This window comes from Gopherus flavomarginatus, chromosome 9 (assembly GCF_025201925.1).
Source record: "Gopherus flavomarginatus isolate rGopFla2 chromosome 9, rGopFla2.mat.asm, whole genome shotgun sequence".
NCBI lineage: Eukaryota > Metazoa > Chordata > Testudines > Testudinidae > Gopherus > Gopherus flavomarginatus.
The window spans coordinates 38526615-38544175 of NC_066625.1; the positions used below are offsets into that span (position 1 = coordinate 38526615).

Genomic DNA, 17561 nt, shown 5'->3' on the forward strand with positions numbered 1-17561 from the left:
GGTATCCCGGGTGGGGTGTGGGAGGAGGGGAGGAGGGAAGGAAGGAAAAGGCCACTTCAAAACTTGTTGAATGACAGCCTTTTGCTTTGGCTGTCCACTGGGGTGGAGTGGCGTCTGGGTGAGGAGGCAATGGAACATGGGGAGGGGGAAGGGCAATTATACAGGGGCTGCAGTATATTCTGTGATCCTGCTGCTGTTCCTGAAGCTCCACCAGGTGCTGGAGCATGTCTGTTTGATCTCGCAGTAGCTGCAGCGTTGCATCCTGCCTCCTCTGATCTTCCTGCCGCTACCTCTCATCTCAAGCGTCCCTCCTGTCCTCGCGTTCGTCCCTCCTGTCCTCACGTTTGTTGGCCGCTTTCTTGTACTGTGATACCGTGTCCTTCCACTCATTCAAATGAGCTCTTTCACTGTGGGTCGATTGCATGATTTCAGAGAACATTTCATCTCACATGCGTTTTTTTCATCACCTTATCTGAGATAGCCTTCGGGACGGAGGAGGGAGGCTTGAAAAATTTGCAGCTGCAGGAGGGAAGAAAGGGAGAGAAGTATTTAAAAGGATACATTTTACAGAACAATGTGTGTACTCTTTCACGGTGAACAACACTATTCACATTACATAGCACACGTGATTTCGGAACAAGGTCACATTTTGCATCTTAATATTGAGTGTCTGTAGCTTTGGTGTTAGAGATCACAGAGGCAGGGCCGGGCAACAGAATTCAGCTTGTGTGCGGCCATGGTAGGCCATTGTCTTTCAGCTTCTGCAACCTTCATAAAAGCAGCAACCCCCCTTTCTCATATGAAGCAAAGCCCATTGAGTGCTGCGGTTTTCATGTTAACGTGCAGCAGCAGAAACCAAACTAACCCCCGTCCCCATCCAATTCTCTGAGATGATCACTTTACCCCTCCCCCCACCACGAGACTGGTATCAGGGAAGATCCCTGCTAGCCAAACGCAAACAGCTCAGTGCCAATGCGCCCCCTCCCCCCCAACACACACTTGGCTAACTGCAGAGAAGGATTTCTTTTCAGCCGCAGGCAAACAGCCCCGTAGGAATAGCCACCTCTGAATGTCCCCTTAATTAAAATTCCAATATTTCAACCAGGTTACCATGAACGATATCGCTCTCCTGAGGATAACACAGCGAGATAAAGAATGGATGTTGCTTGAATGCCAGCAAACACCAGGACCATACGCTGCCATGCTTTGTCATGCAATGATACCAGATTACTTGCTACTAGCATGACGTGGTCAAGTGTCCTACCATGGAGGACGGAATAAGGCTGCCCTGCCCAGAAACCTTCTGGAAAGGCTTTTGGAGTACCTCCAGAAGAGCTTCATGGAGATGTCCCTGGAGGATTTCCACTCATCCCCAGACACGTTAACAGACTTTTTGAGTAGGTGTACTGGCCGCAAATGCATCTCAAGTCCTCAGGGCAAATTAATCATTAAAAAAGTTTGCTTTTAAACCATGTTTTATATTTACAAAGGTACAATCACCAGAGGTCCCTTCCATGGCTTCATGGTCTGGGATACTGCCTTGGGAGGGTTGGAAGGCTACTTCAATCAGGCTGAGAAAAAGATAATAATAATAATATATACATATCTCATAGAACTGGAAGAGACCTTGAAAGGTCATCAAGTCCAGCCCCCTGTTTTCACTCACAGGAGCAAGTACCATTCCTGATGGATTTTTACCCCAGATCCCTAAATGGCCCTCTCAAGGACTGAACTCACAACTGTGGGTTTAGCAGGCCAATGCTCAAACCACTGAGCTACTTCTCCCGCCCCCTAGCTGTTGGGGAGAATGGTGTGCTGTGCGCTCTTCACAAGCTTGTCCTCCTCCTCATCATCATCTTCCCCATCCGCAAAATCCTCAGGCATGGCTGAGAGTACCCCCTCTTTGGAATCCATGGTCAGGAGTGGGGTAGTGATGGTGCCCCCCGCCCCGAATTGCATGCGGCTCAACGTAGAAGCGGCATGTATGCGGCTCTGCACCAGACCATCCGTTTGCTTCTTTGGTTTTCTGGTATGCTTGCCTGAGCTCCTTAACTTTCACATGGCACTGATGGCACTGTAGTGAGTCCCTATTGTGTCCTCTCTCCATCATGCCCTTGGAGACTTTTTCAAATGTTTTGGCATTCTGTTTATTGGAATGTAGTTCTGCTAGCATGGAATCCTCTCTCCATACAGCGATCAAATCAAGTATCTTCTGTACAGTCCATGCTGGAGCTCGTTTTTGATTCTCGGACTGCATGGTCACCCATGCTGATCAGCTCTCCACGCTGGGCAAACAGGATATGAAATTCAAAAGTTCCTGGGGCTTTTCCTGTCTACCTGGCCAGTGCATCTGAGTTCACAATGGTGAACTGTGGGATAGCTCCTGGAGGCCAATACTGTCGAATTGTGTCCATACTAACCCTAATTTGAACTGGCAATGTCGATTTCAGTGCTACTGCCCTTGTTGGGGAGGAATACAGAAATTGATTTTAAGATCCCTTTATGTTAAAGTAAATGGCTTTGTTGTGTGGATGGTTGCAGGGTTAATTTGACTTAGTGCTGCTAAATTTGACCTAAATGCATAGTGTAGACCAGGCAATAGAATATCAGGGTTGGAAGGGACCTCAGGAGATCATCCAACCCCCTGCTCAAAGCAGGACAAATCCCCAGACATTTTTTTTTTTAAACCCAGATCCCTCAGTAGCCTCCTCAAGGATTAAACTCATAACCCTGGGTTTAGTAGGCCAATGCTCAAGCCAATTTCAAGGGAGAGCTCATGCAGACTCTGCTTACACTCACCCAAATGTCACTTGCAACCATGAGGTTTGTTTCTTCATAGCTACTCTTTCCAGCTCTGCCATGGCAGCACCAATGGGAGTGTGCGTAGGGCAATGCTCAGTCACAGATTCAGCAACCTAGGCTTTCAAAGAAGATGTTTATTTATACACATCCCCCACCATTTCCCACCCTCAATGGCAATGAAACAGGCAGGGCTCCTGTTCTCAAATAAAGTAACAGCCGCCGCATGTAACTTCTAGGCTGAGCTGTCACTAGTAAAATCATATCAATGCAGAAAAAGAACCACAACTGAGGCTATGAAAAACTGAGGACAGTTTTCTACAATGTTATTTACTCCATTTTCACAGAAATGGCAATTTGGCAGCAAAAAGTAGATAGAATTGCACCAGTTTGCTGCTTTGCACAATTTTCCTTGTAGCCATTTTAGTGTGAATGTTTCACAAAAATGGGACCAATTCTTAAGTTAAATCAAAAGGCAAAAATGATATTTTATCTCTCTCTACTCAGTGTACTGCTAAGAGTGCTTAAATTAGTTATGTTTTGTAACATGCACACAGGACAATCCAAACATTCCTTCAGAATGACCTTTTTTGGATTAAGAGAATCAAGAAAGAACACAATAAAGTCTCCATAACACAGCAGTGTGTGCGTGTTTCCGCTATAACTGTTGGTTCTGAAGTGAACACAAACTGACTGCACGTCTCTGCAGACAGAAAAATGCTTAGAGATTTAAAGGTGCAGAACACTGAAAACAAAGGCATGTTACCTGGTTAGATACACTACAAGATGTGTTGCATTAGCAGCTGCTGTAGCAAAGAGAGTGAAATATCTGCTGCAATGCATGGGCTTTGTTACAGACAATACAGCACATGCAACTTAATGTAAGCAGCATTAGTGGGATGCAAGACTCCTAATCTCACATTTAATGCAGGTGCACAACGGCAAGTCTTCACTTTAGCACATTCCAGCCTTTTGTAGAAGAGTCTCTTCTCCTTTCTAACCTGAATAACATGTGAAGAAGGGGAACAGGAGTCACAGGACTTCTCTTTGCTCCATATGTGTATCAGTATGGCCTTCTGGAGTACCAGACAGGAGACATGGATTCTGCTCTGCCTCTGTCACTAGTTTGCTGACTGACCTTAGGCAAGTCACATCAGCTTTGCATCTCAGTTTCCCCATCTGTAAAATGGGAATAATGATACTGACTTCCTGTTGGAAATCACTTTGAGATTTAGCAATTAAAAGTGCTAGATAAGAAATTAATATTAACATAGAGGAGATTGGTTGGAGTACCTTCCTCCATATCCTTCTTTACATAACAGGGGGAAAATCCTACTCTCAATAACACCCTATTGCTCCATTCTGTTTATTGGGGCTTCACAGATATAAACAAGTGCATAGTTTGGCCCAGTGCATTGAAGGGGCTGAGAGGTGAAAACACTTAAGATTTTGCAAGGTCTTACCAAAACATCCAAGGCTATGCTTCAGTTTAGGAGAGCAACTGCAGCTTCTGAGAGGTTTCACTTTCTTGACAGCACTAGAACATAAGTGGGATTAATGCACCCTGAGTAGGTTCCTTTGGAGCTGAATGCCAGGCAATCAGCAGTTTGTAGTTTACATGACGTATGCTGGATTACACTAAATAAAAACACATAGAGTGAGGAATTAACTTCTGGGCCACCTCCAGTGAGGCAAATCTTCCTGTAAGTATGAAGGTGATGGCAGCATGTGTGTTTTGGCAGAGAAGATTCCTGGGCTAGAAGGAATGCTCACACTCTCCATGGTAGGCCTGGATAGGGTTGCCAACTTTCTAATCGCACAAAATATAACACACTTACCACACCCCCGCCCCCAGTCCTGCCCCTTCCCAGAGGCCTCATCCTGCCCTATCACATCTCTGAGGCCCCACACCCACTCACTCCATCCCCCTTCCCTCTGTCACTCATTCCTCCCCATCCTTCCTCACTCACTTATTTTCATCGGGCTGGGGCAGGGGATTGAGGAGTGGGAGGTGGTGAGGGCTCCAACTGGGAGTGTGGGCTCTGGGGTGTGGCCAGAAATTAGGAGTTCATGGTGTGGGAGGGGGCTCTGGGCTGCAGCAGGGGGATGGGGTGTGGAAGGGAGCAAGGGCTTTGACTGTGGGTGCAGCCTCTGGGGTGGGGCTGGGGATGAGGGGTTTGGGATGCAGGAGGGGCTCTGGGCTGGGGCTGAGGGGTTTGGAGTGTGGGGGGGGCTCTGGGCTGAAGCAGGGGGTTAGGGTATGGGAGGGGGAACGCACTTTTGGCTTGGAGTGCAGACTCTGGGGTGGGGCCAGAAATGAGGGCTTCAGGGTGTGGGAGGGGACTCCAGGCTGGGTGGGGGATGGGGTGCTGAGGTACTGGAAGGGTGAGGGCTCTGGCTGGGGGTATGGACTCTGGAGTGAGGCCAGGTGTGATGTTGCACTCCATATGCTTTATGAAAATATGCTTGGAATGTGAAGATTATGTAACTGGAATATGCTTTATGCAAAAGGTATCTTGTAAGGTAGTATTACAATGTTTATAATCTATTGAGTGTGTTCATCCTATTTTTATGAATTTAGCATTCTTGTATCTGAAGCTAAAAATATGAAATATTACTCTGAAGTCCTATTGTAATTATGCAACGTGTGGGCCATTAATGGTGGTTTAGAATCTTGATGGCTCCCATTGACTAGGACAATTGGTTGTAAAAGGCTCTGTTTACTTGTAAGCCTTCCTGTGTTCATATGAGTCAGGCCAGAAAGAATGGAGGCTTGCGGTCTCACAGGACACATGACCATGTCACCTGGAACTGGAATCCATCTTAAACCTGGTATTTTTCCATTTAGAAGGAGGGGTCACCCATTTAGAAGGAGGAGTGGTGACCCAGAGAGACAAAGGATATCTGCCTTGTGCCAAAGATATTAAAAGGGGTGGAACAGAACAAAGGGCTGCCAGTCATGAGAAATCCCCTAGTTACCACCTGAGCTGGAACTAACAAGAACTGTACCAGGGGACAGGATTGGGCCCAGACTAGGAAGGAGTCTAGTCTGTGAAAGAAGCTTATTGGAACATCTCTGAGGATAAGATTTACTTGTATTCAGTTTCTTAATGTATTAGGCTTAGACTCGCGTATTTTGTTTTATTTTGCTTGGTAACTTATTTTGTTCTGTCTGTTATTACATGAAACCACTTAAATCCTACTTCTTATTCTTAATAAAATCACTTTTGTTTATTAGTAAACCCCAAGTAAGTGATTAACACCTGGGGGAACAAACAGCTGTGCATATCTCTCTATCAGTGTTATAGAGGGTGGATAATTTATGAGTTTACCCTGTTTAAGCTTTTTTATATATCTATACTCACACTGAGTAAAATGGATTTATTTGGGATTTGGATCCTATTGGGAACTGGGTGCCTGGGTGCTGGAGATAGGTGACTTGCTGAGCAGTTTTTGGTTAAAGTCTGCAGCTTTGGGGGTGTGGACCAGACGTTGGTCTGAGCTGCAGCAGACTAGCATGTCTGGCTCAACAAGGCAGGGTTCTAGAGTCCCAAACTGGCAGTGGAAAATGGGCTCAGAGGTAATTTCAGAACATCAGGTGACAGTCCCAAGGGGTCTTTGTGACTGAACCCGTCACACCAGGGATGAGGGGCTTGGGGTGCAGGAAGGGGCTCCAGGCTGGGGCTGAGAGGTTCAGAGTGTGGGAGGGGACTCAGGACTGGGACAGGGGGTTGGGGTGTGGGAGGGGATGTGGGGTGGTGACTCTGGGGGGGAGTTTGGGTGTGGGAGAGGGCTCAGGGCAGGGGGTTGGGGTGTGGGAGGGGATGAAGAGTGCAGACTCTGGGCGGTGCTTACTTCAGGCAGATCCTGGGAAGTGGCCAGCATGTCCCTATGGAAGAGGGCAGTACTGTCTCCCATAAATATAAACAAACTTGTTTGTCTTAGCAACTGGCTGAACAAGAAGTAGGACTGAGTGGACTTGTAGGCTCTAAAGTTTTGCATTGTTTTGTTTTTGAGTGCAGTTATGTAACAAAAAAATCTACATTTGCAAGTTGCACTTTCATGATAAAGAGATTGCATAACAGTACTTGCATGAGGTGAACTGAAAAATACTGTCAGGGCCGGCTTTAGGCCGATTTGCCCCATTCCCCTGAATTGGGCCCCGCGCCTGAGGGGACCCCGCATGGGCAGCGTCTATCCCGGAAGCAAAGCTCTGCGGCTCCCAGAAGCAGCAGCTATTGCTGCTAGGCAACGAGAGAAGCTGGCCAGCAGAGGCAGCCGCGTGGGAATTGCAGGTCAGGAGGGGGAAGGGGGGAGAAGGCACATGTGCTTTGCAGCCTTCCTTCCCCTCTCCTCCCCCCAGCACTTACCAGGAGGAGACAGGAATTTCTGCAGTGGACCTCAGTCACCTAGGCAGCTGCTGGGGCTTCCAACGGTGAGCGTTTGACCCTGTGATTCCCCGTAGGTTTGTAATATTGGTTTTGTGGTTTTCGGTGGTGTTGCTGTTTGAGGGTGAGTTTGTGCCTGCCAGTGTCTGTTTCAGAACTAAAGTTGGGATCATGTAATGTAACCCAGGAAAATAGCCCCGAGCCGGTACTTAGTGCTGTGAATTCCAGGTGAGAGAGAGAGGGATGTTTGGAGGAGGAAATCAAATATATCAAGAGGGCAGAATGCGAAAGGTCTGCAACATGGCACAGCAGGCTGAGACTTTTATCTCCCCCCCTACCCCCCCCGTAGAAGGGGAAACTGAGGCACGGCATGATCTGATTCCCTCTCCAAATTATTTTGCAAAGGAAGGGGACTAGGGCTCCTAGCCAAACCAGTTCCCTTCCCATCAACTCTGCTTTCCCTGCTGCAAGACCGCTGTAGGGGCTGAATATTTCCATTAAACTATAAAAGCAGCAAAGAATCCTGTGGCACCTTATAGACTAACAGACGTTTTGGAGCATGAGCTTTCGTGGGTGAATACCCACTTCATCAGATGCATGTAGTGGAAATTTCCAGGGGCAGGTATATATATGCAGGCAAGCTAGAGATAACAAGGTTAGTTCAATCAGGGAGGATGAGGCCCTGTTCTAGCAGTTGAGGTGTGAAAACCAAGGGAGGAGAAACTGGTTTTGTAGTTGGCAAGCCATTCACAGTCTTTGTTTAATCCTGAGCTGATGGTGTCAAATTTGCAGATGAACTGAAGCTCAGCAGTTTCTCTTTGAAATCTGGTCCTGAAGTTTTTTTGCTGCAGGATGGCCACCTTCAGGTCTGCTACCGTGTGGCCAGGGAGGTTGAAGTGTTCTCCTACAGGTTTTTGTATATTGCCATTCCTAATATCTGATTTGTGTCCATTTATCCTTTTCCGTAGCGACTGTCCAGTTTGGCCGATGTACATAGCAGAGGGGCATTGCTGGCATATGATGGCGTATATTACATTGGTGGACGTGCAGGTGAATGAACCGGTGATGGTGTGGCTGGTCTGGTTAGGTCCTGTGATGGTGTCACTGGTGTAGATATGTGGGCAGAGTTGGCATCGAGTTTTGTTGCATGGATTGGTTCCTGAGCTAGAGTTCCTATGGTGCGGTGTGCAGTTACTGGTGAGAATATGTTTCAGGTTGGCAGGTTGCCTGTGGGCGAGGACTGGCCTGCCACCCAAGGCCTGTGAAAGTGTGGGATCATTGTCCAGGATGGGTTGTAGATCCCTGATGATGCGTTGGAGAGGTTTTAGCTGGGGACTGTATGTGATGGCCAGTGGAGTCCTGTTGGTTTCTTTCTTGGGTTTGTCTTGCAGTAGGAGGCTTGTGGGTACACGTCTGGCTCTGTTGATCTGTTTCCTTATTTCCTCGTGCGGGTATTGTAGTTTTGAGAATGCTTGGTGGAGATTTTGTAGGTGTTGGTCTCTGTCTGAGGGGTTAGACCAGATGCGGTTGTATATACTGTCATCAAATTTGAAATAGTTGTGTGTGAGGATAAAGGCACAGAGCTCAACAGCCAGTTGTGCTGTGGCATCATCAGGGAGACAATATATATCTCCAGATCAGTGGCACCGCGATGGCACCCTCATGGCCCCACAATATGCCAATATTTTTATGGCTGACCTGGAACAAAGCTTCCTGAGCTCTCGTCCACTCACGCCCCTTCTCTACCTACGCTACATTGATGACATCTTCATCATCTGGACCCATGGGAAGGAGACTCTGGAAAAATTCCACCACAATTTCAACAGCTTCCATTCCACCATCAACCTCAGCCTGGACCAATCTACACAGGAGGTCCGCTTCCTAGACACCACGGTGCAAATAAGTGATGGTCACATTAACACCACCCTATACCGAAAACCTACCGACCGCTATGCCTACCTTCATGCCTCCAGCTTCCATCCCGGGCACATCACACGATCCATTGTCTACAGATAGGCACTGAGGTACAACCGCATCTGCTCTAACCCCTCAGACAGAGACCAACACCTATAAAATCTCCCCCAAGCATTCTCAAAACTACAATACCCGCACGAGGAAATAAGGAAACAGATCAACAGAGCCAGACGTGTACCCAGAAGTCTCCTACTGCAAGACAAACCCAAGAAAGAAACCAACAGGACTCCACTGGCCATCACATACAGTCCTCAGCTAAAACCTCTCCAACGCATCATCAGGGATCTACAACCCATCCTGGACAATGATCCCACACTTTCACAGGCCTTGGGTGGCAGGCCAGTCCTCGCCCACAGGCAACCTGCCAACCTGAAACATATTCTCACCAGTAACTGCACACCGCACCATAGGAACTCTAGCTCAGGAACCAATCCATGCAACAAAACTCGATGCCAACTCTGCCTACATATGTACACCAGTGACACCATCACAGGACCTAACCAGACCAGCCACATCATCACCGGTTCATTCACCTGCACGTCCACCAATGTAATATATGCCATCATATGCCAGCAATGCCCCTCTGCTATGTACATCGGCCAAACTGGACAGTCGCTACGGAAAAGGATAAATGGACACAAATCAGATATTAGGAATGGCAATATACAAAAACCTGTAGAACACTTCAACCTCTGTGGCCACACTATAGCAGACCTTAAGGTGGCCATCTTGCAGCAAAAAAACTTCAGGACCAGACTTCAAAGAGAAACTGCTGAGCTTCAGTTCATCTGCAAATTTGACACCATCAGCTCAGGATTAAACAAAGACTGTGAATGGCTTGCCAACTACAAAACCAGTTTCTCCTCCCTTGGTTTTCACACCTCAACTGCTAGAACAGGGCCTTATCCTCCCTGATTGAACTAACCTCATTATCTCAAGCTTGCCTGCATATATATACCTACCCCTGGAAATTTCCACTACATGCATCTGATGAAGTGGGTATTCACTCGCGAAAGCTCATGCTCCAAAACGTCTGTTAGTCTATAAGGTGCCACAGGATTCTTTGCTGCTTTTACAGATCCAGACTAACACGGCTCCCCCCCTCTGATACTTGACTCCATTATACTATGGCTCCTTCATTTGCCCTGCAACAATAAAATAGACTGGCTTTGGTGGGGGGGGGGGGCGAATAGCCCCCGCTCCAAAGCTGTGTGGATATTAAGGTTTTGGGGGGGGGCATGATAATATTTTAGGTTAATCAAATGCCCAGCTCAGCTTTCTAGCCATCCCAGCAGTTCTAGGGCAGGGAAGGGAGGTGCTCTTGGTGCAGAGTGGTCGCAAAACAGGAGTGAATTTAGCGGGGGTTGGGGGGTCTGCTTGAAATCCCACCTGATGCAGCCACACAGAATCACTGGCAGCGCTGGGAGAGGCCAGGAGTGGAAGCAAGTGGCCTGGGGGTGGGGGGACATTGCCCTCAGTCCTGGGCTCTGGGATGGACTAGGCTGGGTGGTGGGTTCAGTCTAGTCTTCCAGCCTGTTGCTCTCACTGGGGTTTGTGGTTTTCACTTGGCTCCACCGAAAAGATCAAACAAGCCCAGTAGAAAAGGGGAGTGAAAGAGGCAGGAAGGAGTTTGTAAGGGGTTTAAGTGACCCATCAGCGAAAGAGTAAAACCAGAGTTTGACTGGGTTTCCCCACAGCCACCACTCCTGCAAACACTGGGGGAGGGGCAGCTCCATCCCCCACTGAGGCTATGGTGAGGGGCATCAGGGGAGGAAAGAAGCCACATGGCAGTCCCTTCCCCCCAGCATGCCCCTCCAGCCCCCAAACTCTGTCCCAAAGCCTGCACCCACCCCTCCGCACTCCCTCCCAGAGCCTGCACCCCTCCACCCTTCCTGCACTCCACCCCGTGCCTCAGCCTGGAGCCTGCACCCAGCACCCAAACTCCTTCCCACTCAGCCCTGGGCAAAGCTCCTTGGTCTGGCTCCCAGCCCCTCTCCAAGGGTTGAAGCTGTCTGGAGCTGCCTGCCTTCCACACCTTCCTCATTCACACCTCATTCATTCAATAGGGCAATTGATTACAAAGTGGAGGAAAGATCTTATTCTACTTCTAGCAAAAAGACATTTTTCTTTTACCTTAATTATACTACCTTAGGGGCCTGCTATAACATATTACCAAGGTTCAACACAAAGTCATGTAAAAGTTATACAAAAATTCATAATGTAGAGATTTATCTACAACTGTTGTGTGTAGTAATGTAGTGACCCCTGGGTCTTTGAATGAGGCTATATACTCGGGGAGGGGGTGCAGTGGCGAGTCGGGTGGGCAAGCGGCAGGTGGGCAAAGAGGCAAGCAGTGAACCAGCAGGGGTTCTAGGGGCAGGCATGGGGGTTTCTGGCAGGGGAGGGAGAAAGTGAAAGGAGGCGAGTGGTGGGTGGGGGACTGACTAGGAGGGACGCAGCAAGTCAGCGGGGGACTAGGGGGTGAAGAGGTGTGTGATGGTGGGGCTGAGCGGGGAGGGGGTGTGTGCTATTTTACTGCTGTGATCTGGTCACCCTATGTGTGCCAGGTTTCAGAGTAGCAGCCGTATTAGTCTGTATCTGCAAAAAGAACAGGAGTAATTGTGGCACCTTAGAGACTAACAAATTTATTTCAACATAAGCTTTCATGGGCTACAGCCCACTTCTTCAGATGAATAGAATGGAATACTTCTTTTTGCCTATGTGTGCCGTTTCTCCCCACCCCCCACCTCAAACCTTCCTCTTTGGCCCACAGCTGTTTTGACAGGGTGGCGCTGAGGAAGGAAGGTTTGTTTCTGTGAGGCGGGCGGCGCTGGGGGGGGGCACTGTTTCCATGGGGCTGGGCGGTGCTGGGGGGAAGGAGGGGGCATAAAATAAACATTATTGAAGAAAATCAGTTGTACAACTATCAAAACATAAATTATTTTCCTAATATGAAAGTAAAAATCTATAATTAATATTCTTTTAGAATGTGGTGACTTCTATCAATATGGGCAAGAGATCAAGAGATATTGGTAGAAAGTACCCAGGTGGGAGTAAGAAAAAGCCATATACAATATGATGTAATATATGTAATATATAATTTTGTTATTATGTATATAATCATGGAAAGTAAATAATACATGTAAATAATACAAGGAAGAAATGAAAGGTGGTTTTTTTTTTAAGTGTTTATTTTTAGTCATCCCTGCTGGGGCCCCGTCAAAACTGTTCGAATTGGGCCTCGCACTTCCTAAAGCTGGCCCTGAATACTGTTTCTTTTATCATTTTGACAGTGCAAATATTTGTAATAAAAATAATAATATAAAGTGAGCAGTGTACACTTTGTATACTGTGTTGTAAATGAAATCAATATACTTGAAAATGTAGAAAAACATCCAAAATATTTAAGAAATTTCAATTGATAGTCTATTGTTTAACAATGTGATTAAAACTGTGATTAATCAGAATTAATTTTTTTGATCGCAATTAGTTTTTTTGAGTTAATCATGTGAGTTAACTGCGATTAATCAACAGCTCTAATGCCAATATTTAAAGTGTATCATTAAATTTATTAACTATAATTTGGGATATTGCAAATTATGTACAATATGTATTTTATGACTTTTAAAACCAAACTTTGTACTTTTGGATAATTTAAGTATTTATACCCAGATGCACAGAAACTCTTTCTTTAACCTGAATATTAGATAATTTTAATACTGGGACATCCTACTTTGGACATGTTTTCGATGCTTTGCCTGGAGTGGCAGGAACCTGACTCTGTCTTGTAACTATTTATTTTAGAATATGTCTTATTGAACCTGCTGAATGCACACAGGGCCATGGCAAACAGTGTGATTTCTGTTGGGACACACAAGGCCATGGAAGATGCTGGTTGGGACATGTGGGGCTGTGTTAAATGAAACGGGGTGTGGGGGGTAGCTCTCTTTTATGGACACCCACCAAACCAGTTAGCTATAAAATCCCTCTTAGTAGTTGTTCTCTATTTGCTTTATCTGCAAAGGGTTAACAAGCCTCCCTGCATAGGTAAAAGGAAGGGAGTAGCACCTGACCAAAAGAGCCAATGGGAAGGCTAGAACTTTTTTAAACTGGGGGAAAAACTCCCTTTTGTTCATCTGTGTTGTTCGCTTGGAGAGAAGGAACAGAGCAGCAATGCTGTAAGCAGATTTAGGCCAGGTATGAAAAATCATCAGATCATACCTAGAAACTACTCATTTAAAACCCCAGATATGTAAGTAGATCAGGAAATGTCTAGGAAGACATGATTAGGTTTATTTCCTTATGGATTCTTCAGTGCTAATCCCAAGTGCTTTTGTTTTGCTTGTAACCCTTAAGCTGGACCTCAGGAAAGCTATTCTTGATACTAATTTTTGTATTTGCTCTTTTAAAATCTATCAATAACCTGATGTAAAGGTGTCATAGTATAATTCCCCACTCTGAACCTTAGCGTCCAAAAGATGGGGTACCAGCATGAATTCCTCTAAGCTCAATTACCAGCTTAGTACTTGTAGCGCTGCCACCAACTGGGAATTCCAGTGCCTGGTACACTCTAGTCTCCCCAAAACCTTGCCCGGGGACCCCCAAGACCCAGTCCCTCTGGATCTTAACACAAGGAAAGTAAACCCTTTTCCTCACCGTTGCCTCTCCCAGGCTTCCCCTCCCTGGGTTACCCTGGAAGATCACTGTGATTCAAACTCCTTGAATCTTAAAACAGAGAGGAAAATCCACCTTCCCCCCTCCCTCTCTCTCCCCCTCCCAGACTCTCCCTGAGAGAGAAAGTAATCCTAACACAGAGAGAAAATTAACCTCTCTCTCCCCCTTCCCTCCTTTCTCCCCACCAATTCCCTGGTGAATCCAGACCCAGTCCCCAGAATAAAAAAACAATCAGGTTCTTAAACAAGAAAAGCTTTTAATTAAAGAAAGAAAAAACAGTAAAAATTATCTTTGTAAATTTAAGATGGAATATGTTACAGGATCTTTCAGCTATAGACACTGGGAATACCCTCCCAGCCTAAGTATACAAGTACAAATTAAAATCCTTCCAGCCAAATACACATTTGCAAATAAAGAAAACAAACATAAGCCTAACTCGCTTTATCTACCTAGTACTTACAGTCTCTTATATGTCCAGAATAGTATCAGAGAGATTGGAGAGAAACCTGGTTGCACGTCTGGTCACTCTCAGAACCCAGAGAGAACAACAACCAAAAACTAACAGCACACACAAAAACTTCCTTCCTTCAAGATTTGAAAGTATCCTGTCCCCTGATTGGTCCTCTGGTCAGGTGACAGCCAGGCTCACTGATTTTGTTAACCCTTTACAGGCAAAAGAGATATAAAGTACTTCTGTTCTATTAACTCCTACTATCTGTTTATGACACAAGGTTCCTTCACCACTCTCAACTTTAGGGTACAGATGTGGGGACCTGCATGGACACTTCTAAGCTTAATTACCAGCTTAGATCTGGTATCACTGCCACCACTCACAAGCATTATTTTTCTTCCCTGGGTAGTCTTGAGAGACTTCACCAATTTCCTGGTGAACCGAGATCCAACCCCCTTGGATCTTAAAACAAGGAGAAATTAACCATCCCCCCTCCGTTCTCCCACCAACTCCTGGTGGATCCAGATCCAACCCCTTTGGATCTAAAAACAAGGAAAAAATCAATCAGGTATTTAGAAAGAAGGCTTTTAATTAAAGAAAAGAAAACCCTCTGGGAGAGATTAGCATACCAGCTACTCTCACAGACAACAGATTCAAAACACAGAGGATGTTCCCCTGGGCAAAAACTTTAATACACATAAGAATACCCAAATTTGATAATTCCCTTAATGATACCAAGACAAGTTACAAAGAAAATAAACATAAACCTATTTATCCCTTTCTAAAACTTACTACTCTGATAAGAGGCTGGTTCCTTGATCTTTTTCACTCCAGCTGAAACTGAGACTCTAAAAAAAGGAAAACTTCCCTCCTTCCTTTTGAAACATCTTGTTCCCCCATTGGTTCCTCTGGTCAGGTGTCAGCTAGACTAGGTGAACTTCTTAACCCTTTACAGGTAAAAGAGGCATTAACCCTTAACTATCTGTTTATGATACTTGAGTTTTCAGACTTTTTTTTAAAATAAAATGTACCTTTTTTAAGAACAGGATTGGAGTTCTGCATCCTAAGAGGTTTGTGCACATGTTGTTTAATTAGCTGGTGGCAACAGCTGATTTTCTTTGTTTTTCTTTCACAGCTCTTCCCTGGAGGGGGTGTGTGAAAGGGCTTAAGAGTACCTCATAGGAAAGAATTCCCAAGTGCACCTTCCTGTGTTCTGAAAGGGGTTTTTGCACTTGGGTGGTGGCAGGATCTACCCATCCAAGGTCAAAGAAAAGCTGTAACCTTGGGAATCTGATACAAGCCTGGAAGGCCAGTATTAATTTTTAGAATCCTTGCAGGCCCCCATCTTCAGCACTTGAAGTGTCAGAGTGGGGAATCAGCCTTGACAGGGGCTGTGGCAGATGCTGGGTGGGAGCACAGGGTTCTATGGCAGATGCTGGTGGGAGGGACACATGGAGGCTATGGCAGATGCTAGTGCCATCATATAGGACAAGCAGGGCCCAGTGAGATGCTGGGTGGTATCGGGTGGGGTGCACGGTCCACAGCAGATGCTGGGTGGGAGGGACATGTGGGAGGTATGGCAGGTGCTGTTGTGTAGGATGAGTAGACCCTGAAAAATACTGGGTGGGGTTTCCTGGTGTCCAGTTTTCAACTGAACACCCAAGGGACCCTTTCCACCAGGGCCAGCTCTAGGATTTCTGCCGCCCTAAGCAAAAAAAAAATTTGGCTGCCCCCTGTCCCAGCCCTGGGCTCCTCGCTGCACCCCCCTGCTGCCCCAGCCCTGGGCTCTCCCCCACCACCCACACCCCCTGCTGCCCCAGCTCTGAGCTCCCCCCTTCATTGCCCCCCCCACACGTCCTGCCAATCCAGCCCTGGGCTCTTTCCCGTCCCTCCCGACCTGCACCCTCCTTCCACCGCAGCCCTGGGTCACTGGTAACTCACTTCCAGGGCAGGTCTTTCAGCAGGAATTTTAAATGTGCACAGAACACAGACAGGATTGGTTCTCATATGGTTACAGAACTGCAGTAAAGTGGAACAATTTTCAGCTTGTGTGATTTGGAGGATATCTGGATGCATATTATAAGACTGTCCTACATAAATGAGGAAAAGTTGAGGTGCCTTTTTTATTCTTTTGTTCCACTCTTTCTTTCTATGGGGAATTTGCCAATGCAATATCACTGTCTTCCTTTTAAACAAACAAACAAAAAGGCAATGGCTGTTGAAAATAGCAATTCCAGTCCTAATAACCACTGGGAAGCATTTCTTGCTCAATTTTATCCTACTTTTTCTACAGTTAGTTACAGTGGATCAGGATATTTGATTTGGGAGAAATGAAGTAACAGCTGCCCAAACTGAGCTTGAGCACTCCTGAATTTTGAGGTGTTCAAATCTGGAAGGCAGGTGCTGGGGTGGGGGCTGTGGCTCTGTGGGGGAGCACAGCAGCATGTATGCAGCAGTGTGACTGGCGCTGCGTGGAGCCAGACACGCTGGTCTGAGTGTCATGGTAAGGGGGCTGGGGAGTTGGAGAAGGGGTAGAAGGTTCTGGGGGGGCAGTCAAGGGACAGGGAGCAGTGGGGGTTGGATGGGGTGGAGGTTCGGGGGGGTAGTCAAGGGCAGGGAAAAGGGGGGATTAGATGGTTAAGGGGGGCAGTCAGGGGACAGGCAGTGGTTGGATAGGCATGGGAGTCCCAGGGGTTTGGCAGGAACAGGTAGGGGGTCCTGGTTGGGGGAAGTTGGGGGCGGTCTCAGGAGGTGGCAGTTGGGGACAAGGAGAAGGGAGGCTTAGGTAGGGGGTGGGGTCCCAAGGGACAGTTAGCGGCAAGGGTCCCGGGAGGGCACAATCAGGGGACAAAGACCAGTGGTGCTGAGATACGGGGTGGGGTCCCAGGAGGGGGTGATCAGGAGGCGGGGAGGGGGTCAGATGGGTTGGAGTTTCTGTGGGGGGCAGTCGGAGGGAGTGGATGGTGGTAGGGTGCGGCTACCGTCCCTGTGGAGTGTCCTGTTTTCTGAATGTTAAAATATGGTACCCCTACCCTTCACAGTGCAGCTCTCCATTCACAGCAGGCTACAGCATGAGATCTCAGCTCCCTTCCTGCCTCCCGCTTCTATTCCTGTTGGTAGTGTCCAAGGGAATGCTGGGAAATGTAGTTCTTTCCCTGCTCCAGGGCTGGCTCTATAGGCAAGGAGCTAACCAAGGAACTACAGCTCCCAGAGCCCCCAGTTGGTTCTCAGCTCCCATGCTGGATCACTGCTACCCCTGCAAATGGGCTGCCCCA

At 47.1% G+C, this 17561-nt stretch overlaps 1 long non-coding RNA gene across 2 annotated transcripts; it reads right to left on the reverse strand.

The window, feature by feature from the left end:
• Positions 1–42: 42 nt before the first annotated feature.
• LOC127058454 (uncharacterized) lies at positions 43–17519 on the reverse strand. Of its 2 annotated transcripts, XR_007776364.1 has the most exons (6): positions 17319–17519; positions 4263–4437; positions 3720–3800; positions 2800–2915; positions 1501–1571; positions 43–519 (listed from the first exon to the last, which is right to left on the reverse strand). It is a non-coding gene; the product is annotated as an uncharacterized LOC127058454 (long non-coding RNA). The 2 variants fall into 2 exon arrangements; XR_007776363.1 differs by lacking the exons at positions 2800–2915; positions 3720–3800.
• Positions 17520–17561: the final 42 nt, after the last annotated feature.